The 25,192-nt window shown below is 42.6% G+C and overlaps 1 protein-coding gene across 2 annotated transcripts in view; it reads left to right on the top strand.

Annotated features, from left to right (window-relative positions):
• GTDC1 (glycosyltransferase like domain containing 1) overlaps positions 1-25,192 on the top strand; it is a 198,734-nt gene that overhangs the window by 170,819 nt on the left and 2,723 nt on the right. Inside the window, exon 11 of one of the 2 annotated variants that reach the window (XM_041407357.1) lies at positions 21,913-21,940. The exons of the other annotated variant lie outside the window; for it this stretch is intronic. The gene's annotated coding sequence lies outside the window, so the exon portion shown is untranslated. Of the gene's footprint in view, positions 1-21,912; positions 21,941-25,192 lie in introns of those variants that run through there. 2 annotated transcript variants of the gene reach the window in all.

Raw genomic sequence — 25,192 nt, 5'->3', positions numbered from 1 at the left:
TCAGCCAAAACCCAGCTTGGCTTTAGGCACGGCTTGGGTGGACGTGGTCTTCCCAAGAGTGTAGGTCTTGTGGTCACCCTTGGAAGACCCAAGGGACAGGACTGCCTTGCACTCCTACCAGGTGTATCACAGATGTTCACCAATGTCATCACACCTTACACCAGCCAATTGGAATATTTTTGGCTTTACTGCTGGGGAAACTGAGGCATGGTGCAGTTGTTTCAAACTGCTTCAAGTATCGCAGTGAGTCATTCTCCAAACCAATAAAAAGGAAAGAGGAGATGCTGTAATGCTGCGCTCAGGCTTGTGGTGAGCAGACTCGAAACATCAAAGCCATGTGGTTTGCACTCAAAGGCTCCTGCTGTCCTCAGGGCACACCCCCATCAGCCCCAGGGCCAGAGGAGGTCTCACCCATCTCCTTGGTGAGGGGCAGCTCTGCTTGCTGAACTTACTGACAGTGATTCTTCAGCCATGCCCAGCTCTGTCTGCTGAGCAAGGCGTCGTCTTGGTGGAAAATTTTCCCCTTCTTATGAACCCTTGCAAGTAACGTTTTATAATAGAAACTCTGTGAGGAGTTTAATTGCAGGGTAATAAATAGCAATGCTGTGTTATCTCCTGATATTTCTTTACATTCTTAGTGAAGATGCACAGCTGCTCTGGAGCAAGGATCCCTGGAAGTGTTCAAGGCTGAATTGGACAGGGCTTGGAGCAACTTGGTCTGCTGGAAGGTGTCCCTTCTCATGGTGGGGGATTGGAACTAGATGAGTTTAAAGGTCCTTTCCAGCCCAACCACTCTGATTCCATGTCCTTACCACATCACAGGATGTGTCAGGGAAGGTCCTGTTTGAGGTCCTCAGTTAGGAGAGTGATGTGGGACTGCCAGGTCGCCAGAGGTGATTCTTGCAGGGCTTCCAGGTAGTCAGAGGTGATGTTTCCCCTAGATAGTGTCCCTTCAGCACTGCAGACTGAAACAATCTACAGAGTTTTGCCTCTCAGTTTCAGCAGGGGAAACGAGAGTGTCACCACATGCTGCTTCATTTCAGTCCCTCACTTCAGAAGGTCAGAGGGACAAATTGGGATCTCTGTCCCGTTGTTCCTACACACATGAGTAAGTGGTGAATGCAGACACCTAATCCTGTGAGTAGAGCAAGAGAATTGAACCTTGACTTACTTTCATGTTTATTGATGTTTCACCTGCATCGACACAGCGGCGCCAAGGCTTTGAGACAAGTTTCAGTGCAGAGTCAGAGCTGGGTTTCCCCAACTCTGTGCCAGCCTCACCGTGACCAGACAGCTCCTCCAGCATCACTAACAGGCCAGGCACCTAATCCTGCAATCCTTTTGTCCTAGCATTTGAGATCACAGGAAACACAGGTTTATTCCACATGAGAATTGTCTTTTCCCTTATAATAGAAAAGAAAATCCTAAAACAATTAGGGAATTCTGTAGAAAACCGTTTCCAGTATTCCTAGCCCCACTCTGGGGCTGCAGGCACAGCAAGGAGCTATGGCACCGACCAGCTTCCATCCCTGTTTGCAGCACTGAGACCTCTGCCTCAGCTCAAAGCTGTTCTGAATTAGGTGGTTAGATTTTTCTAATTGCGTTTTTAAAGACCGAGCCAGCAGTTCATTAGAAATCACGGAGCAAATTCTGCTTCTCTATTACACCAATATAAATCTTGAATGAATTTATATCAGGATAACTGGGAGGGTAGAATGTACCTCCCATCTTGTTCCTCAGATTATTAAAAGTTAAAGGGCCTTGAAAATTAAATTCACCTTTCCCTGTTCAAGCTGTTTACTCTGTTTTTTATTCCAGAAAGGACAGTTGAAAATAATTAACCAACCTCCTTTCTGCTCATAGGCACTTTTAAGTTGGGTTCTTATGTACTAGCCCAAGACTAGTTTGTGTGGAAAAGACCAGAGGGCGTTTTCTTTCAAACAAATTGTTTTCATGGGAATAATTTCCCGGAGAATTATATTAAAACCTTTCTGCGAATCCTTGATTTTTGAAAAAATAATTTCTCTCATATATCCTTGATTTGGAGGACTTGGCAATGTATTTGCAGATATAAATGAGCACCTTAATGAAAGTCCTTCAGGATTTTACCTTCTAACAAGCTAACCTTATTTAACCAAAATACTTCTTAGCGAGGCAGGAAAAATTTTGCCTGTGAGTTACCAACCCTTGAAAATAAGCGTTTATAATAGAAACACTGATAGAACTTTAATTACAGGGCAATAAATAGCATCGCTGCCTAATCTTCTGATATTTCTTTGGATTCTTAGCGAAGATCCGCAGCTGTTGCTGGAAGCTGATAATCAGGATTTGTAGGGGTTGGAAGTTGTTCCCGCACCCCGCGGAAGCGGCAGCGGCAGCAGCGGGCGCGGAGCGGGAGGAGGAGGCTGCGGGACGCGGCCGGGGAGCGGCGGGGGCCGCCAGGAAACGGGGAGGGGAATGGGGACAATCGGGACTTTGGCATCGAATATCCCGCCCGCAGAAAAGGTTTTCCCATCCCGGTGAATGGCCGAGAGGATGGAGGTGCGGGCAAGCCGGGTTAAACGAGGCCAGTGGCGGCTGTAATGGTAAAAATAATGAATAATAAGAATCATGCCAATAATAATAGCTCGAGGAGCTGGAGCCGGGGTAGATCGCTGCGGGGGCAGCCCCGCGGTGCCCTCCGCTCATCCCGGCGCATCCCGGCGCGGCGCTGCGGGCGGAGCGGAGCGCAGCTTTCCCGGGAAGCGGGGGACGGACACGCCGCCCGCCACTTTTATCATCGACATTACCGATAACAAAAATATTCTAATGAAAATCTGGAATTCTTCTGTAGCATTGCCCTACAGAGACAGCAAGGAGAAAGGCTCCCCCTGCCCTCCCCGCCGCGGCTTTTCCGCGGGTGCGGAGCGGCCGCCCGCCTTGCGCAGCCTTCCGCCAGCCCTGCGCGCCTCCGGCCGCCCGTCCCCGGCTCTCCTGCGGTTCCTCCGGTAAAAACACAACCCCAAAAAACACCAAACGAACAAAAAAAAATACCCCCCAAGCCCCCGAAAGAAATCCCGGGCAAGGAGCGCGGCGCTGGGGAGGGATGGGAGGGATGCGTGCGAGGGGCTTAACCCTTGGAGCTTTGAAGGCGAAACACGGAAATACGTTGGAAAGGCATGTCTGTAAACAATGATAATTAGCCTTTTCAAAAATCATAACACTGATTAAAATCTCGGATTCATTATTTATTCATCACAGAACCTCTTTGCAGACCTGGGAATAGTGATTAAAACCTAAGTGCTTCTCAATTTTGCACAGCTCGAGAGGAGCCTAAAAAGGGGTTAAAATGGAAAGGAAAGAGGAAACCAAGCAAACAGAATTCTTCTTTTAAGAACCAATACTTTCTTCTTCCCTTCCTGGCAGGAATACTCTTATTCCCCCAAATTTTGGTATTATGAAAATGTTTCTCATACTAAGTACAAGTGTTAGACTGAATCCAGTTGGTACTAAAATTGCAAACACACTTTCACTCCTAGAAAAGCCAACAGAAAGGAACTTCTTTTAACTCCATAATAGCAGGTTACAGAGTAAATGAACAACTGATGGTCAACTGGCCAATTATGGTATAAATATCCGTTGTTTACAGCGAGGTGTTAAATGAGCCTTTCGAGCACAAAGGATCAGACTGTCTAAGCTACAATTTGTGCTTCATCCCATTATGTCTCCCCGAAAAAGGCCCGTGCCGTTGTAGGTAATGTGCGCACAGAACATATTTCTCTCTGTTGATTTTAGTTTGCTTTAATTCAATACACACTCTTGTTTACTTTTTAAAATTTAAATAAATGTCAGCATTGTATAATTTCTATGTTAACAAAGCAGTGAGCAAAATCCCTTGTATGTTTATAAAATATTATTGTTTAATTCACATAGTTTAGGAATTCCAAATGTTGAGAATAGGAAGGAGGCCAAATACCATCTGTTTATAACTATGATGCATCATCATATGTGTACTTTAAAAAAGAAGAAGAAAAAAAAAAAAGCTTGGTCAATCATGCCACTGTTCTATCTGTTAGGAATATAATGAGGATTTTAAATCTCTCTTTGCCATCCACAGGAAATTTTAGGGTGGCTTAATTCTGAGCAGGGATGTTACAGGAGTTGCTCAGGTCTGTGTTCCTGTCAGAAGAGCTGCAGGAAACACTCACGTGCCCCAACCACTGCAGGCACGAATTCAATCACTTTCTCCCAGCCTCAATATTCCCCACTTCTAGAGACCGAGAAGCAAAACCTGAGAGATTTATTTAAACTCCTTTATAGATTCTGGGGGGAGAGGGGAGGTGTGGGTGCATCTGGGGCTTCATTTCCAAGCACTTCATACGTTTGTGTGCCCGTGTTTTTAAGGACAGAAGGAAAGCGTGAGGATTTTGTAGCCTGTCTTGCAAAGCACAGGCTATAGACTATCATTCAGCTGATTCTGCAAATAGCTTTTAAAAAAAAAAACAAAACACAAAAAAAAAAAAAAAAAACCAACAACCCTCTGTCAAATGTTAGTAGTTTTAGGTCCAAGTTAAAATGGGTCCTTGTTAGAAATAATACATTCCATACTACGGAGTAGTACGTAATGTACATTTTAAAGAGAAGGTATCCGCAGGCTTAAAAACAAAGAGAGTGTCTCCAAGTTAAGTAGATAAGAAGATTTTTTTTTTTCCAAACCCAAGTTAATTAGCTGGTACGTCAAGCCTCATAGATGTCTTCCTACCTTTCAAGGGCTGAAGAATCCCCAGTAAATGTACTTAAACTTCCTAGCGAGGGCCAGTGAGATGAATGCAGAGATTAGGGCGAGTATTACCGTGCCTTCTCAGTGCATCCCAGCTGCAGTTCATCCTACTATTGATAATGATGCTTGGAGTTACTGAGGTGGTTTCTGAAACTCACATATGGGGTCCTTTCCCCAAGGATGAGGAATAATAGCGGCACTCAGGTGGTACGGGGAGGGTAAGCACAGATTTGCAGTTGTCTTTGCCTGGTGCGTGGTGACTTTTCAGTCATGCTGATTTAATAAAGGGAGAGGTACATTCAGGACAAGGGCTGTAATTCTCTGGTACAGTGTTTGATTTGTGTTAACAAACAGGAGGGTTTAAAAAAAAAATAATCACAGGTGAAAGGAAAAAAAAAGTCTGGGCTTGCTGGAAGGCAGCCCTGGCAGAACACTGGTGCAGTATGAAACGTTTTGTGGCCAAACTCTCAGCAATTTCTGTAATACCACAATTTAGCATACTGTACACTGCACTGAAATGCCTGGGACTTTGTTACTTTGTTTTTGAACTTCTTCCTTTCTACTGTTACACTTAACTTGCAGCATCTTGAATTACTTAGCTACACCCAGATAGAAAGTTACCGTTTCTTTAGCTCTACGTGCTGCGCTGGGCTCTTAGTGCTGAAAACTGTCCATCAGAGTGGAAAAGGCTTTCCAGCCCTTTCCTCTATATTTCCCAGCCTTTAGCATAACCTTCTGAGATGGTTTATTATCTTGAAAGACCTTAACATTTTTAATTAGGAAAAGGAAATGCCTTACACACCTCTCTTAAGTAATCTTTTTGGAGCTGGTTCCATCAGCAGGGATAATTTGCTACTGTGCCATGAGCTTAATCTGCTCACACTGACATTACAGGAGTGAGAAACAGGACAAAAGGCACCTTCTGTCACTGCAGTTTGCAAAAATATTCATAAATGTAAAATGTATACAATCCCAGCTTGAAAAAAACCTGGTGCCAGCTCCACACAGCCAGGCATGCATTCCTACGTATTACTTCCTATTTTACATGGCTATGTGATCCTGGGTTTCCCAAGCTGAGATAGGAATCAAGGGAGAAGATTGTCTGATTATGATGTGCATACCTGTCCACGAGGAATTCTGTGGACCCCTCATGCTCATTTATCACTTGTTTTTGCACACTGGAGTAGTTTCATGAGATGCCCTGGGAGAGGCTGCTCCGAGGGTTGCTCAACACCATGTTCACTGCATGCTTGGTTTCGTGCTGTTCCTGGGCTCTCCTGGTCGGTGCAGGGAGATGGGCATTTGGAATCATGCCCCAGCACAGGTATAAATCCTGTATAAAGAGCTGTGGTTGAGGCTGGGTATCCAGGATATCCAGGTGGGAAGCCATCGGTCCCTGGGTCTTGCTTCTGTCTCTGAGGCGCCTGTGTTGTGTCAGGGCTGCAAACAAAACATGCACCAGGCATGAAGCACGTGGAGAATGTGTTCCCTGGTCATCACACTAGCTTCTTGCATCCTTTTGGGGCCTGAGCACCTTGTGCTCCCCCTTAGCAGAGACAACTGAGGGCATTGATTGTTTCACAAGCTCCCGGGCATTAACATTTAACCATCCTATAATTTGGTTTTTAAGTGAAAGCAGGGAGATTAATAAACTTAATCTAGCATTCACACAGATTTGAGGACAGCTGACCTCTGCCCTCTAGAGACCCAGGCTCATTTAAGAATCTGCATCTGAGAGAGTCCCTACAGTTGTCCTGTCACAGCCAGTCCTGTCCCCCGTGGGTTGCAGAGTGTCACCCTCACTGTCTGCAACAGGAGCAGTGGTGACAAGGAATTTGCTGCTTTTTTTTATATCTCCCTCCTCTAGAAGGGTCAGTGTTAGCAAACACAACTCCCTCCTTCAAGATAGCAGCTCTCCTGGGGACTGGAACAGCAAAAGTAAAATCTTGGTCAAAAATTAGTCAATCTTTCAATTTGTTTGCATATAGGAGGGAAAGAAAAAAATCAGACAAAAAAATAAAATAAAGGAAAAGTGAAGCAGTAATGTCAGGTCTTTGTTTTGGGGGCAGAATTTTGCAACTTTTGGCATTACATTACAAAATTCCCAAACTGGGAAAGCCTTTCATGTTGGAGCATTCAGCCAACGGAAGTGCTCCCTCAAACTGTAAAGCATTATCTGTGGATTTCTTTGCACATTCCATATCCTGCAATTCTTGGGGAGAAAAAAAAAAAACAACAAAAACTTGGATAGGAGTAGTTTGTCAATGCTATTAATAGATATGTTTAATGCACAAGTGTGCAATGTGATGAACAGCCTTGGCAGGAACCATATCCAGCCTGATTGTATTGTAATACTGTTTGATGCAGCAGTGTGTTTGATCAGTTACAAGTGATGAGTATCATATCACATCAAACAATTTAATACAGTCTCATTGTATGGAATTATGGCTGCTGTCAATCAGCATGTGGCCTATTCCTTACAGATCTGTCTTTGGGAGCTGGAATACAGTGGTAGCTTCATATGCATTAATAAATAAAGTGCTGCTGAAATTCCATATAGACCTGTTGAGGTTTTTGTTTCCCTTTCATAGCATCTTTATTTTTTATTTCATTTTCATGATCTTTTATCACTCTCTTCTTTTTGAATGCTGTGTGGAGGTGAATTCACCTGGTCAACAGGACCCAGGGTGGGGCTGGCATGCTTTGAAGAATGCTTGGAAGACATCTAGCAAAAAAAAAAAAAAATACACACACACACACATATATATATATATATATATGAGAGTTGTGAATTTTGTTTTTCTGTGAATAGCAGCCTGAGTATAAATCCACTGAACTTGTTTTCAGCTGAAGCTTCACAGAGTCTCTTTTCTTGGCTTCCTCAGGGGGAGGAGAGGCTATCTATTAAAAATGCATATGTTTTGTCTTACAGTGCTTGGCGCACCTCACTTGATAACCCCCTACTTTGGTTTGGGGATGGCACTCTTTGAACTTAAAGTCTCTTCCTTAGGACTGATATATTCAAGGTGCTGGAGGGGAAGCCTATGTCAGATGAAAGATACGTATGTAAATAACGGTGTAGAGGTGGGGTTTAAGGCATCACCCATTTTACTATCAGTTTCAGACATATGCTGCTCTGCTGCTGGCTTGCCTTGCTCCCACTCCCTAACACAGAGCATGGCTTTTAATGAAGTCATACTCTGCTGCCTACAAATATGGGGTCATGCTACACTTGTACAGGAGTGGTGATTTCAGTAATGTTGCTTATTGTGGTCAAAGAGGGCAGAAGATTGCCTTTTTGCATGGTGTGGCTCTGGGGTTTTGGAGCCTGCACAGACAAATTGATTGCATTCCAGTGGGGCCACACATTCAGAGAATGGAGGTGTCATGCTGGAAAGCCAAATTTCAGCAGCTGATTAATCAATGTAATGACTGTAAGTTTTCCCACCTTTTGATACTGTCTCAGCCTGTAGATCTAAATAAGACTGGTGCTTGAAAGGGAAGATTCAGAAGAATTTTTTTTTTTCCTAAAGGAAGTGGTTCTTGGCTTAATAAATGGCATGTTTCCTTCTACATCAAAAATTATCCTCGGGGGTAAAGCAAGGCCTGGTGAGAGATAGGGACAGGAACAAGGATAGCTGCATTTAAGAGATATTTCTGATTGACTTCGGGGTGGTGACTGAGTTTGAGCTCATCTTGGGTTTGGGGAGTGCAGCCTGGCTTTCCCTGGCACAGATTTCCCAGCAAAACTGCACTGATGGATCAGTGGGAGCAGTCAGGCATGGTCAGGAGGAAGCTTAGCATTATGTAACTCCAACAACCTGAACTCAGAGGCGTCCATGTAAAGTGAATAAATAAAGACCCAGCTTGTTCCTGTAATATCATCCACCTGATAATTCCTGAGCACTGCTCAGCCAGGTATTTCCTCTGCCTCATAATCCAAGCAAGATAGACCAGGCCCCATATGCTCTGTTTTCCATATAGCAGTGGGTTGTCCTGTTACACAAATCATTCCGGAATCTTATTATTTTTATGGATTATAAACTGGCCACAATGATACCCTACTCTTGAAGATGAAGCTGATTAATTTAGAGCCAAAGAGCCCCACAGTGTCTGACAACCTGGGCCTTATGGTGCAAGGTAATACAAAGATAGCAAGGGTAAAACAATATTTATAAGTGTCTTTATAGCAAAATTGTTTTGCTCCAGAGCTGGCTTGCTAATGACACTCCAGGATCACACAGCACCTGAAGTGGAGCGTGTCCTACCCTGGTTTATCTCATGTCTGGCATTAATTGGCAACGGCTCCGTCTGAGACCGTGATCCAGTCAAATCCTGTAGGCCACGCAGGTCTGGGTGGTATTTAGATCAGAAAACTCATCCAAGCAAGAGGAGCATTGGTTTGCCACTAATCCACAGGAGAGCAGTACCTCCACAAGGTTATTTGTAGATTATAAGGCCAAGAAAGGACTATTTGGATCATCTGGTATCACGTGTATAACACAAGCCATATGACTTCCCGCAATTAATTCCTGTTTGAACCAGAAAACCTCATCCTCTACTGGTCTAAAAATTGCCAGCCATGCAGAAGCCACCACAACCTTTGATATTATTAGATACGGTGTTTTCAGAGAGATTTTCTCTCCAGCAAAGGGTCAAAAGTGACAGTTATCTCCTGTGATTATTAGATACTTGTTGCTAGGGCAAGAATGTGAGTCACAGCACTGAGACCGAGGTTTCCGAGCACCAATATCTTTCACCTGGGTTTTTCTTGCGGTCTTATCTCCATCTGAAATCCTTCATTTTGCCATTTTTTCTGTGGCTTTTAATGCAAAGAGCAGTTCTTTGGCAGCCACCACAGTGATTTGGTGCACCGAGCAATGGTCTGTTGATAAATAGTGTCCCTGCACTCATTTGGTGGAATTCACGCAAAATCACCAGGAATGCCATTGCTAAAATGATAGCCATACCTATAGTTAAGAGGCCTTGATTTGATGTGCATTTTAAGGGTTTAAACAAAATAAAATAAAATAAAATAAAATAAAATAAAATAAAATAAAATAAAATAAAATAAAATAAAATAAAATAAAATAAAATAATTGCCAGTAGTGTAGGTTGTGAAACCATTGCTGCTTGCTGGGATGAAAGGCACCATATGTGAAACATGTTGCTGATTTCTTATCTCCAGAAAAATGTTATTAATGTGTAGAGGGACAGAATGATTTGTTTCTGCTGTAAGGGCAGTGTTTCACGGGTTTAGAGGATGAGGGTGGGTCCCATTCCCTCATTATATGCAACCTAAATGAATGCTGCTGAACTAAAATGTCAGAATTTAGTTATAAAGGTGTTTTTTAAAGTATTTTTTACATATTTCTATAAAAGGAAAGGTTTTTTATAAAAGAAAATTTAAAAAAATCCCACAGAACATTACTTTTTGGAGGCATTCACCCTCAGTTGTACCACGCATCCACCTCAGTTGTACCAGCGCAACCCTGGAGTTGTGAGAGAAATATTATTTTTCAAACAGTGAAATGTGCTTCCTAGCTAAGGAGATGACCACATCTCCCCTCTGGTAATAATAACAAAAAGCTTCACAGGCCAGCAAAATTCATCCCCTCCTTTCCTTTCCTGGAGGGTAGAGGTAGCAAAATTCTCAGTGAATGTGAGGACAGTGAGCTGTGGGACAAGGGGACCTTTCCTCCCATGGGTCCAGAGCATCCAGCACCCAAATGATCCCACCCTGGGTGAAGTGAGGGACCCCCAGCCATGTCCCCCAGGGACACAGTCCTCTCCTGCTCATAGGATGCTCAGAACACAGCTTGCTTTGAGCAAATGCTGCCCAGTGTGGGTGTCCAACACGAGATCTCCGAGCATCTCGCCGAGAGGATGATCCGACAGGGCTTTCCCAACATAAATGGTTCCATGGCATTCTCCATCTTCCCTTCCCTGCCCTCCTGGCTCCGGTGCAGGACTCCCAATGAGTTAAAAGTGTAAGAGCTGCTCAGAAAGAGGTCAGCTAATAAATGATATCGAAATCCCAGTCCCAGATTTTCTGTTTCCAACATGCTGCGCAACTAACACTGTGACACTTTGGCAAGATGATGGAGAAAAATCCCGTGCCAGCTGACTGATGAGCACCCATCTTTTTTAATTAATTGGGTTGAAAAATGTCTTGTGTCAGTTTGAATGTAGGGGCTCTTTCAGCTGTGTTTTTCTGGATACTTATATAGATGTATCTAACTGCAGATTTGAGAACCCAGCGTGAGGCCTCATAAATGATAAAAATATGTATATATTAGAATTATACACACACACACACATGCACATATTGGATAAATTGATACTTAAACATATATGTGTGTGTATAATGTTCTGTTCTCTGTTCTGAGAGATATTTATAAATAGATTTTATATATATCTATCGCTATTATTCACAGCTCTATGTGCATGTGTATTGCAAAATCTGTTTGGCTTTTATTTCCTGATATGCTTTTTAGTTTTTAGCAGAGTAATATATCTGATTTCTCTTTAAATTAAATGAATTTATTTGTCTGCCTTCCCTTAATGGAATCAGTTTTGATATACTCTTTGTTCATGCTGTTACAGGCTTCAGTCTAAGGGCTCTTTGTATTAACTTTTTAAAGTTACATTACAAAGAGGTTTTAAGATTTCCCAACAGGCTTTTATTTAACCAGGGCTTTTGATCTCAAACCTGCTGGGGCCTAGTGAAATCCTTACCAATTCTCCAGTAACTCCTCACTATTGGAATTTGAAAAGACCCACCTGAAGGATTTAACTCGCTGTATGGCTTCAGCCATCCTTTAGATGCTTCTATTCATGCAGACAGCGAGGGGGTCGAGGGCACCCTTTGTGATCCTCCAAGTAGCCTAAGGTGCCCTTTGCATAAGTTGTACTCCTGAGGAAATAAAAATCAGGAGGACACAAACCTATATACCTTATTTCCTGCTATCTTTACTTAAAGGAGGAGCACAGGGGGTCTGCTTAACATCCTTTGCTACCTAAATACCTTTTGGACATGGGAACTCAATAAAGGAACTTTCATTGCATCCATTACCCTACTGTGGTGCATAGCAAATTAGATTTAAAAGGGTACTTTTTCCCTTACAGCTATTTCTATCATTTTCTTTAAAATTTCAATTTAGTGTCTAGTGACAGAATATTCTGTAATGTACATTAGAACTATATAACACCAATTATGCTAACTGTGAACATTATTTCAAAAGAATTAGTTATATTAAGTTATAGATAAACCGTTGGGAAAAAAAAGGTCAGGTTAGGGAAAAAAAAAAAGGAGCTATGTGATAATGTTTTAAAGGAGCAACATGAAGTGAATGCTCTTTTCATTTTTTAATCCTTTCATTTTGCATAACCCACACTGAAATTTTGCAACTGGCTTGGTCTTGGTTGTTTAGGCAGGGGGGTGGCGTGTCACTGTGTTAGTTTACAGCTACAAATCGTGGTGTAAAACCTACAGCTGGGTCGTGTGGTTGTGGAGAAACATAATTTCCTCCATTTGGAGGGAAATGGAATTGCAGAAATCCATGAAAAGTCTTTTGGCAGGCACTGGTGACCAGTACACAGGAAAAAAAAAAAAAAAAAGAAAAAAAACACAACAAAAAAGGAAAAAAATGCTGGCAGACCAAGCTTGAAAGAATAGAACTAAGCACATTCTTGTCACAGTTTTGGTTGTCTGTTTTCTTTCTCATGACTGTACCACACATGATATGTCTGTTACCTGCATTTTGGGTTAGCTTTCTCAGATTAATTCCTTTTTCTATTTCAGCCCTATGTTAAAATAAAACCACTCCACAGAGTGCAAGAGATTCTAAATGTACCTTATGTTTTCATGACTCTTATTTTCATTTGTCTATTTCACATTGGTTTGTGGGTTGGAGGAGTTTTGAGTTTCAAGACGTTATGTATTTGTGCTCCTTCTATGTGTGCAGTTGATCTGGATGTGCATTGCACTGGAGATGTTTTTTGTGTAGATGAATAAAATAAAAATTCTCCATTTTAATCCTTATTTTTCCCTGCCTTAGAACTGGTTCAAGACTTTTGCTGGAACCGTGCATGGTTTGGTTATTTCAGTTTGTAAGGACTCCTGGCAAATCATTTGTGTTTGTTTGACGTCCTGTGGGATCAAACTGCCATGAATTTTGAATGTTCTGAAAACTGTGTAGTTTACTTCAGCTAAAACCGCCTTCCACTTGAAAACATAAATCAGCACAGTTGAAATCTAGTCAAGGTCTTTTTTTTTTTCTTGGTTTTTTTTTTTGTTTTTTTTTTTGTTTTGTTCTGTTTTTTTTGGGTTTTTTTGGGTTTTTTTTTTTGTTTTGTTTTTGGTTTTTTTGGTTTTTTTTGTTTTTTTGGGGCTTTTTGGGTTTTTTTTGTTTTTTGTTTTTTTTTTTAACACTTGGGATTTGCCTCAGCTCCAGCTTGAGTTGAAGCATCTCTGTGCTGGTCCCTTGTATCCAGAAGAAAAGCTGGATGACATTGCCATGAGTCAAGTGCCAAATTGCTAAGCAGAGGGTAGTCCTGACTGTCCATCACAAGTGATGGGTCCTTGGGCAGACCCTGAAATGTGCTCTGCCTGGGATTGCACCTTCTGCAGGCTCACTCAGGGTGGGTTTTCCTCTTCTGGGGCCTTCTCACACTGGTCTGGAGTTCAATGACTTCACAAAACCCATCAGGCTCCAAGTCAGTGAGGGAATCACAGAATCATTTAGGTTGGAAAATACGTCCAATATCACCAAGTCCAATTTAGACTTTTGTTCATGACTCGTTTTACTTTCAGCTGCAGCTCCAAGTGGAGTTACAGTAGGAGCTTTCACTTTTTCTCCAGCAGTGAAGTGAAATTGGAAGCAGATGTGAACGCTGGCATTGTCTCTGGGGGACAGATGATGTTATTTCACCAGCTTGACATCTGTTAAGACTTGATTAAACCCAAAGCATGCTGGGCTGGTCCTGTTCTCTAGATCCTCTGAAAAGGGATTTGTCCCACCAAGTGTTTTTGGGGATTCAAGCCTCCCTGACAAACCTGGAAGCCTCTGAGCTGGGGCTTCAAATTGGACTTCTTTTTATGTTCAGAAGATGCAAACCACAATGGAAAGGTTTATATCTTTGTGGCACGGATGTGAGGCTTTAGTATGAGTCCATCTTTATAGAATAGTGGGAAAGAAAGGCAAATTGAGAGGTGAAGAAGGAGCTTTTGATTGGCAAGGCCCGGCGGTACTTTTGGATGGATGTCTGTGTGTGCCCATAGGATGATGCCCTGATCCAAAACCCTTATTCTTAAAAACTTCCTGACAACTTCGCTGAACTACATCATCCTTGCCCACCCCAAAGAGGGAGAAGCTGTGTTCCTCCAGCACATCTTTTCCACCATGCTGTACCCATCACTCTGTGTCTTGGAGGGGTATAGAAAACCCTAATTTCCATGTGGATGGTGAGGGATGCCTTTGTGGAGGAAGCAGCCCCGGATGCCTGAATAGCCCCCAAGAAACCAAAGCATCCCAAGTTTTGTTCTACCAGCTCCCTCTGTGACCTTTGGTAAGCAACTTAACCTGTTGTCCTCAGGATCCCCAGTAAAATGGGAGACCTTAATACTTATCTGGTGGGATAACAGTGCTTAATACTTACCTAATTGGATGACAATACTTACCTACATACCTCACAGGGGTGTTGTGAGGATTAATTAGCTAATGTTTGTAAAGTGCTTTGGAGATGGAAAGCGGTATATAGTAGTGCTAAGCACTGTTACTGTGTCAGCACCCAGACCTTAAAATGGCTAAGGCTGCAATAAGAGTTTTTATATGTTTTAAAATAAGCCAATTCTGCAAGGCATCCGGATGCTGGGATTATTTTTAGGCAGAGATTTCTAAGAAAGTTGGGAAACAGAAGGGTATAATTATATGACCTGGAACCTTTTGTTGTTTCTTTTAGTTGACCAGCTAAACAATCTTAGGTGTTGTTTGATGAATTGTAAAAACTGCGTGTTGGAGTTTAAGACATATCAGTGTTTACTCTTGCTGATCAAACAATATTCGTTGAAATAAATATCTTTGCTATAATTTGGACAAACAAATATATTAAATAAGTCAGAGGAAGTATTTATTCCTGTGTTTTTTCTTTCTGTGTTTCTTTCTGTGATCAGCTTTTTTTATCAGTGTAATTCTGCTCATGTTCCCATTAGGGTAACTGAAAGGTAACACCACTGCAGTAAATGGAATTACACCAGATACAAAAGTATTATGTGAGAGAAAAATTATATTTATATGTGGTCTGAAATGCAACCTGACTCTTGGTTTTAAAGAAAAATCAAACCAACTATTCCTAGAAATATGTATAAATGCAACTTTAACAGAAATTGTCAAGCTCTTTGTTGGATCCTGCTTGTTTCATGGCAACTCCTAAACAGATTTTGCAAAAGGAAGGTCTGGTATAGCATAGACCATATTTTCCCTTTTGTGGGAGGAAACTTTGCAGGATTTTTGCCTTTAAATATTTTATTTGGTTCCTAATGTGGGCTCTCGATCCAAGAAAGCAACTTTATAGTTATCAAAGCACCCATTTGTATATTTTTTTGTTAGAGCATTTCTTCAGATCTTTTCCTCCCAAGTGTTAAAGAGAATTCCCACAAATTCCTAAAATCTGTTAAAATACAGAACAGAGTGCTCACATTGGTATGTTGTATCTTTGCTGTCCCTGGTAGAGAGCCTGTTCATTTTCATCCTGGGTATGCAGAAGAAATTCGATCTGCTGCTGGGCTAAGCACCAGGATTTGGTTGGCTCTAGGACCAATTCTTACATTTGTGCACCGGGCAAATATAAGAATGGATAACACTTGAAATAAAGCCTACCCCAAAGCCTTTCGTGTGGATATCAGGTTATTTGAAAATGTAACGGAGACCATTCACCATAACAAGGGTGAGTCAAGGAAAATGGCAGCAAAGGACTCAGGGCAGCCAAGAGGAAAGCTCAGCCCAGCCCCGGTGTCCCAGCTGCCAGAACAACAGAGGAGGATTCGGGGCAAGTGGGCCAGGAAGCCAGGAGTGGTTGTTGGGAAGGATATCTTCCAGATTAACTGGTGTTTGGCCCTTCAAGCTGCCGTGAGAGCCCAGCCCAGAGGTGCTGAGTCCAGCTTTGGACCACAGGAGGAGGTGAAGGGAAGGATGGCTGAGGCTGTCACCCTCGAGCTCTTACGTAATGTATACATATGAATATCATACATGTGGAGCACTCTGCACTTGGTGTTCCCAAGGAGGAGCTGAGGGGATGAGGGGACTTAGCGTTTGGGGAAAATTATTTCTATCCAGGCAGCAGAATTTGCAGACTTAGAGGCTGGGAAATTTGGTTGAAGTACAGGACTTTGCTAACCCCTCCGTGGCCGTTGTTAGCATTTCCCAGAAGAGGAATTCTTGCCAAAATGGAGAGGATTGCCATAGTCAGGGCCTGGAGCTGAGAAGGTGAAATGCAGACAGGGCATGAAATGCCAAAGGTGAGGAAAGAGCGGGTTGCAATGGGACACCAAACAATGGGAAAAAAAGTAAAAATCTGAAATTCTGTCTCTGCTCTCAGTGACCTTGGGCAAGTCATAGAAGTGCAATGTAAAATGGGATAAAAACCTATTTCTACTGTACTTTAGCAATGATTAGAGAGGGTGCAGTGCCCAGGTGCCACCGTGATGGAGACAGACAGACAGGCAGAGCAGCTCCCAGTGGGACTACGCTGTGCATCTTGTGCTGGGAGAGCACTTCTGTGTCTCTTTAGCCTCAGGAGATCTAAAGAAGATGTAGCTGTGGGTAGTTTTGTATTCCTGGATTTAATCTTCTGTCTCCTGCCTTCTCAACTCCATCTGATGGTGTAATACATATTTCCAGCATATTTACTGGTCTGGCAGCACTCCTTTGAAAAAGAGATGTTCTGGGGGGAAAGCACAGCCCAAAGTCCACCTTCCTGAGCAGACTCTGCTTGCTGTGCCAACAATGACTGACGTGTAAATCAGCCAGTAACACCTGAAATTGCTTCTGTGAAGTCTACCAGAACTTGTATTCCAAAGGTTTCTTTCCTACTCTAATAAGTGCTTAATAAATAACAATTTCTATTAAAAATAATAATAAAAAGAAAAGTAGTGGTCATACAAATAAGACAGTGCTACTGAACAGGAGAGCCTCAAGGGGACACATGATACCTGATCACTGAGGCTGCCTCTGGCAGTCAAAGAATCACAGAATCATAAAATCATAAAAAGGTTTGGGTTGGAAGGGACCTTAGAGATCATCTGGTTCCAACACCCACAGGCACATCTGGGCTGTGATTTATTCTATATTAAAAAAGCTCAATGGTCTCTTCCTCATCTTTGGCCAAGGATTTATGCTCTTCCTTGGCCGTAGCGCTGATGTTCCATGGTGCATGACAACCCTGGGGAGCCAAACTGGCCAAACTCCCAGCCAAACCTGGGAAATTAATCTCCAAATGGTCCCTGGAGGTGTTAGCCCCAGCCTAGAGAAAGAATGTAGGGTGTGGGATAAGGAATATTGGGAAAGGTGGAGGCATAGCAGCCTCAGAGGGGTCTGGATAAGACATCAAGAAGAAAATACCTTGCTTACTGTTTTTAATCGTTGCTGGTGCTGTAGGTGGTCAGATACAAAAGACTAAAAAAGAGGACAAGAAAGGGCTGTCTTAAATGATGCATTTATTCAGAGATGGCCTAAATTAAGCAAAGGACAGGATGTGCGGGATACTGAAGTCTGTGGCAGACCGGAACCCTCTTGTTTCTGCCTCAGCCTCATCTTCATCACTGCAATGAAAAGTATTTGTGCTCTGCTCAGCGTGTGCGGATTTCTGCGGCCCTCAATGGGATTGCAGGGAGAATCAAAGTGAAGAGTCCTCTTTAGGTCCTCAAGAAATAGAGCTTTCTGCTGGTTAACCATTACTTTGCATTTTCCCTTCCTTACAAAACGACTGAGGTTAAACATTAAGCGCCTGCAGTGAAGGACACCTGTATTTGCTGGTCCCATTATGCAGCTCTACTGAAAAGGCTTTACAGCTGTCTAAATTAGCATAATTAAATCCACATCAATTAAAAAACCTCCATCATCTCTTTCCCCTTCAGATGCAGATAGTCGCATTTGTCTAAGGTGCTAAGTGACAAAGGAACTTTTTAACAGTGGAAGCCCGAGCTGAAAGGAAGAGTAATACGGGTTGTATATTGGCCCAAGGTTCACCTTAACACCAGTGGAAGTGATTAGTGGGTGCTGCTCTGCCTAAAGAGGTAGAGCTGCCTTTTGCATGACAATGATGCCAGGACCCAGAGCCAGGCATTAGAGATGTGCATTTTACAACAGGCTTGGCTTCTATTGCTCCTTTATACCCCATTAATGGGGGGAAACAAAGCCTGGCATGATTTGGCCAATTTCCCCCACCCTACTTTCTTCCCTTTTTTGTTTTTTTTTTTTGGGAGCTTTTTTTTTTTTTGGTTGGTTGTTTTGTTTTAGGGTTTTGTGTTGTTGTGTGTGGGGAAGCCCCAGTGACCCCAGGATAGCAGCAAGGCTGCGCTGTGTGATGCGAGCGAAGAGAATTCCTCCAGATGAAAACTGACATGGGGTTCAGGGGTTAATTTCTGGAACAGGCACATTTGCATACAAATGAAAAATGATGGAATTTCTGTTCTCCTAAATTTTCAATGTCATCAGCATCAAACAGCAGTCAGTGCTCCCTTGCTGTTTGAAGAATATTCATTACTTCAGAAGAAGGGGCACCTTGTTTGGTATTAATCTCCTCTTCAGGTCAATGACTTAATTTGCTAAACTCCATCTGAAGTGCCACTCACTTTTAGATTTCTCTGCTATTCTTTGTTATTTTTCATAACATGTTCTTAATACTTTTTTTATTTGTAAGGGGATACGTGTCCCCAGCAAATGCAAGCAGGAGGAAGAACTGCCTTTATTTATTTATTTATTTTCACCCAGAGAACTCAGCACCCGTCTGTATCGTTTCTAGCACGTTTTGGTGTCTGCTCGCCTTAAAATTCATGGGGGTTTTAGCAGAAAGAAAATAACTTGTGCACTCAAATGGGAAAACAAACATTTTTCGTTCAAAACTGACATTTAAATGGACATCTGGTGCCTTGTGCAGCAAGGTTATGGGGTGTCATGCCTCTAACAAAAGGTAACAAGCGGCTAAGTGATTAATCCCCCAAAGAAAATCACAATATTCTTTTAGTTCCTGCCTCTGGAAATTCTCATCTGAAACCGCAGTGGCTGAAGACGTACTCGAGGAAACTTTTGTGCTAGCTCTTATTTCCCCATTGTCCTCTCCGTGTCTGCCAGGGGCCTGAGGAAGGATCCCATTTCCCTCAATTTTTGCCCTTCATGGTTATAATTCTTGTCCCTGAATAGGATTATTCAGGGGATCTTTAGATCTTCAGAGCTTGGGGGTGTCTCTGGGAGCATGGCCCAGGGCTCTTGGGGGGCCATTCCCACCCTGTGGCCTGGGTGCTCCTGGCTGAGGGTCCCAGGGGAGACTGGGTGTCCCTCTGGGATGGGAGCCATGCAACTCATGTGCAAGAGCTTAAAAAACCCTCAAAGTCGGATTTGCCCTATAACCTTTTGTTTTCATATGTCCAGGGCTTTCTGAACTTTCCAGTCAGGCTTATTCTTGATTCTCAAAATAATGGGGGTTTTTGTTTGTTTGTTTTTTAATTATTAATCAGATCTGACTTTTTTTTTTGGCATGAGCACTTATGGAAATGAAGCAATTGCACTGTCTGTTCTTCTGTCTGTCGCCCCTACTAACTTTTGAACCTCTTTGCCAATATCTCTCCGGTTTGTTAACAGGCTACAGAGCTCAAAGGTGTGAAGTGCTTTCCAGTTTTATTTTTTTTCTCCCATATCTAACTCTGAAATGGTAACATTTACTGTTGGAAATAGAACGGACAGCTACAGATCTGATTTTTCTTTTTTTTTTTTTCTTTTTTTCTTTCTTTTTTTTGTGACTTGCAAAGGGGAAAAGAGGTGATCTGAGGATTAATTCCCTGTGTGTCTCTATGAAGGCTGTTAGCAATTAACCAACTTGCTCCGGATGCCTCCAAGTCCAGCTGGGTGAGGTTCAAGATCCTTGGCAAAAAAATATCAAACAACAAACTATGTACACATAGTATATACAAACAACTTGCATGCAATTGCCTCTTGCTGCCTTCTCTTCATGTAACCTTTCTTTAAACTGAGAATTTTGTGGTTTTTCCATATTTACGGAGCGTGCCACTCAGCGGGGCTGTAGTCCTGAGCAGGACCTTGAGCACTCGAAAAATAAAAATAAACAGGGGCTGATGGGGGGGAGTTACATTCCTACCTGGAGCATTAAGTTAAGAGTGTCTAAGGGCCTTGATCCTCAGCCCCAGCCAATCTGGATTTAGCATAGGTCATACTAAGGTGGGGCAAAGGGGGCTTTGTGTCATTTTTAGATCCCCTTATCCCAGGCTGTGGAGCCCTGGTGTGATGGATGTGCTGGGAGGTTGGGATGGCAGAAGGCCTGGTGCAGCTGGCCCAGCGCCATCCAGAGATCCTCTCCACCAAGGGCAACTCGGGGGTGATGGGATAAGCCAGCTTTGCAAAGGCAGCTGCTCTGGGAGCCCGGATCTGCCTCGTTATCCGCAGAGAATGTCCTCGGCACACAAAACTTTCTCTGTGGGAAGGCTTGGGTGTGGGAATGGATCCTGCGCTGACATGTCTGTGATGAGCGGGGAGGTGCTCCCCTCCAGTGCCGTTTGTTGCTGTCAGAAGAACAAATCAAGGAATTGTCAGATAAAGCCAAGAGAATCAGTGAAAATCAGTGGCATCCAAAATTCAGGGCCAAAGAGTTACAACTGCCCCTGTCTTGTGCTGTGAAATCCTTCTGCCAGGGGGGCTGGATTCCTCCTGATTCCCTTACGTGACAAAACACAGGCGGAAAAGTGACTCTCGTGAATGCTTTTGTGGTGGAAGGCTCAGGATTCTGTCTGAGGAGCTGATTCTTAGTCACATCTGTCTGTCTTGTTGTATGAATATTGATAATGAAGTCAGAAAGAGAGACTTGTCATCCTAAGTGCAGCAGACTCTGGCACTTGCCTGCTCGGAAGGAGGCGGCTCTGCTGCTTCGCTGCTGTCGGTGATGTCGGTTTGTTGAAATAATATGTCTCTGCCAGCTGAGATTCTGGCCTTAAAATGAGAAAAGTTGAGATTCCCATTGTTGAATTAGTTTGGCCACATTAAAAATACGTTGCTCTAGAAATGTGTATATGAATATGCTAATGTTTATTTTGCTAAATGTGCTTGCCAGGATGTGCCATGTGGCTGAGTTAGTGTTACTTTAAGAATCCTAATTTTTTGCCTTTTCAGACTTTGGATCTTTTAAACTTGTAAACACAGCATTTTGTTGGCAAAAGCCTCTATGATTTTATGCATACAGCTGACTTTTATCTTCACTTTTTACATCACCTTAATACTGAAAGAGAGAAAGCACTCATCTGTTTATGATAAGTTTATCAGAAATACTCCAAAGTTTTCCATGACTAAGATATTATATCATTACAGTGGCTTGCTACAGGGTAATTTCTAGACAACAAACAGAATATTTCAAAGCCCAGATGTCCTGTTTAGACAAGGGGGTTTATATTGATTAGGATCTGCTTTCACCTAACATCGTGTAGTAAATATCACAAAGAAGTAATTAGAAAATTTGGTACAATATTTAGTCCTAGTCCCTGTGTGCCAGAATTGTTTGACTACTGAGAAACTGGAGCTTGTTTGCATCCCAGTGTGTTGTGAAATGCAAACTTCAAAGAAAATATTATATCTCCCAACTCCAGCTCGTGAGAGTCTTGGAAGTATTATACAGAAAGGCTTAACAATCCCTGCTGAGGAAAGGGCAATTTGACACTGAAACTACTGTTAAAGCACCGCTGACACTCTGGTGGGCAAAAAGTGCTTATTAGAGGAGTCTAGTTACAGTCTCAGGAGCCAGGCAGAGAAAACGCACCCGAGCCATTGTGAAAATTGGCAAGTTGCACCAAATAGATGTGTTTTGTGTATGTGTCTGTGCTATTTTTTTTTCCCCCCTCCTTAACTACACGTATCTCCATGTTTGCTTCGTAGGCTTTCCATAAGATTGGGGCCCTTGCGGTATTCAAATAAAATATTTAGATTTGCAAAACTTCTGGAAGCCAGATTTTAAGGGAAAAAAGAAGTTTTTTGTCAGATTGTCAATGTCTGAATTTCATCACAATCTGTTCAGCTGTTTGTTGCAGGCAGGCGTAAAACATAGTGGGTAAGTGTGTGTTTGTACTTCTTATACATATTGAAAGAGGGCTGCCTAATCCCCTTGATGAGGAAAGCTCTGTAAATTATATACATCTGCAGGCACTGTGCATGGGTAGTACAGAAGCAGAGAGGCAGATCAGCAGTTTGAGGGAGCAAGAAGAGTTTTCTTGCAAAGTCGACGATTGGGAACCTTAGAGCAGACCAGCCTCCTGGTGATGTCACTTACTTGTGGGTTTGTTTGGGGTTTTTTTGTAATGACCCGAATGTTTTGCCTTAAAAACTTCGCCTAGGAGGCCCTTCTACGCACCCAGGATTCCTGGCAAGAGAAAAAAAAATATTTGCTGATGACAGCTCTGAATATATTCTCTTTAATTGTCACTTATGTCTCTGTCCCATCCTCTGCACTGTGCTAAAAATAGTAATTCGGGTTGATGGTTTCAACACCATCTAATGTATGTATATTATTGCATAAAAAAACCTACATAAAAATGTCAGGAATGAGACCTAAGCCAGGAATAAATTTGGAAATCACAAACATGAGAGAAGACCCAAATAATGAGGGTGTTGCAGGGAAATGTTATATTGATGTCTCTGTGTAAATACATGCAGGCAGAGCAGTAAAAATCCCACCACCTTCCATGCATAGAGGATTCCTAGAATAATATTTGCCTATTTTTTTTTTGTAAACATGTAGGTAGTGTTTATATTTATCCTCAGCCTTCCCCTGCTTCCTTTACGAGCATAATTTGCTAATCATGCTACAACACTTGTAAGGTAAGTGCAGAAGATATTTTCCTGTCCATTTTGCAGAGGATAAATTTGTCCAAATCGTGCAGCATGTGTCTGGCAGAAGTGAGACTAGACACCAAGGATAAAATCCCTTTGATTTCACTGAGGCAAGGATTTTATTCCAGGAGTTTTGTCTCCACTTCTCCACTCTGTCTCCTATGCCCTGTGTGTTCTGGGCTTTTGTTGCTACTTGATCCAAGTCTTGGCTCATTGGGTTAAAGGAAAGTCTGACAAAGAGGCAGCAATGGTAGTGTTAACGTGACACTGTAGTTATGGTTTTGTCAGCATTTCCATTATAAACTTCTGTTTGCAGCAATTATAAATCAACCATGAAAAAAAAAAAAAAAAGGAAAGAAAAGAAATGACTGTGAAGTAAAACTTGGCATACCAGAGTCCAGGAGGGAATTTTGAGCTTTTGGAAATAATGGCTTCTGATTACCATGGACAGGCATGACATGATGTGCAAATATACACTCCACATTGCGCCGGAAAAAAATCAGAACAAGTGTCACCACTTTGTCATGGCCAAGAGTCTGAGGAAAGAGGGTCTTTCTGACTTTTGGAAATGCAATAAATATTATATTATTCTCAGAAGCATCCTATCAATGCCTTTAACTACTTAATTTTTCCTGTTTACTTTGTATCATCCCATACAAAAGAATGTAATGGGAAAGATGATGGCTGGCTTTGGTGTTTGCAGTGGATCAGGCAGTCAGCTGGTGTTGATCAGCACAACTCCACCCAAGCCCAGTGAAGTGAGGTTGGCTTACACCAGCGGACAGTCTGGCTCCATATCACCTTTCCACAGGAGGCTGAGGCATTTGCTACCCATTTGGAGCCCTAGTTGGTGTTTATTTAATACTGGAAGTCCATTCTGCCATACTGATTGAATTCCAGTGGTGAGATAGGCATAAGTTGACTTGAAAATGTTTTTGCTGAGGTCATAGTTGGTTATTTTGCAGCTGTATTGTGCTGATATTCATTGTATTGTATTCCAGGCTTTTTCCTGCTGCACAGCGAGCAATGGAGCAGGTGCTGCTCAGCCAGTTCACAAGTGTCAGGCCCGTCCAAGAGGCAGCAGCTATCGCCTACCCTGCACCCAAACCGTGATTTTGCAGGATGGAGCTGAGTCACTGCCCATTCTGGGTCAGAGCTCTGGGCTGTCCCCGGGACGAGCTCCCTCCTGCATCATCATCACTCATGAGTCACGCGAAAGACGAGCTGCTGGCTCATCGGAGCAGCATTCCCCAGCAGCCGAGCTGGAACCCGAGTCCTTATTCCTGAATTCAGCTTGGAAATAATGACAGTGCCGTAGCAGCTTTGGCTTTCGGTGGTGCTGCTAATAACTGAGTGCTAAATGTGGAGCAGCTCTGCAGGAGTGTCCCAGAGTCAGGTTACGGGGAGCAGGCGACAAAACAAAGGTGTGGCAAACTCAGGGTAACTCATCGAATTGCGCGCTGGGGTTGGGTGTAGGGAGGAGAGGCAGCGAAGCTCCTTGCTGGGGTTTTTTTAGATGTGACATTTCAGTGATGTACCAACAGAGGAAATTTTGCTTGCAGAATCCTGTGAGCAAAACACTTCTGAGAATGTATGTATACAATTGTTTAAAAAAACACAGGGTTACTGACACAGATGCCAATTTGGTAGGGCATATGGAACATTTACACTTGCCTTTTTCATTCTTTCTTGCTACAGCTGGTACTGATTTAGTATGTGAAATTTTACTAGCAGGAGTGCTAATCAAGACAGAGATTTCTGTGAGGATTTAGTCATTTATGTGGAGGAAAACTATGGGTATCATTAAAAAGTACAAGATCATCTATGAGAGGAACATTATCATTAGCAACCTAATTTTTAAAGCAAACAGAGGGAAAAAACCTACTGTATATCCTCAACAGCAGCGGCAGCAGCAGCAAATGATGTTCTTCTAACATTCAGTCGTGTCACCTCTCTGTAAGTTTGAGCAAAGAAAATTTGAAATTCACTTGAAAATAAAAGGCAATAGATGCTCCAAGTGCTTTTTCAACCAGTGTGATAGCCTGTTCTGCTACATCAAATGGATATGGCTGGGAATGGGATTAAATCCAAAAGCCACATTCAAATCCTGGATCTGTGTTTGAATCTGAGGCCTCCATTCAAACCTAACTCTGTGAAGGGGCTGCATTTCACCATCTTGGCATTTGAGAAAGGGCCAACAGTATCCCACATCTAAAATCCACAGTTTGTAAAAGTTCCCTTCCTTTTTTTCAGGAATTGCAATTTGGGCCTGGAATGGAGACATTCAGATATTAAATACCAATTCTGGCCAATTTCTGATGGGACAAGA

Source organism: Onychostruthus taczanowskii, unplaced genomic scaffold (assembly GCF_017590055.1).
Source record: "Onychostruthus taczanowskii isolate IOZ18803 unplaced genomic scaffold, ASM1759005v1 scaffold10, whole genome shotgun sequence".
Classification (NCBI taxonomy): Eukaryota; Metazoa; Chordata; class Aves; order Passeriformes; family Passeridae; genus Onychostruthus; species Onychostruthus taczanowskii.
Note: the sequence above shows the minus strand (reverse complement) of the source record. Positions and strands in the feature narration are given on the sequence as shown.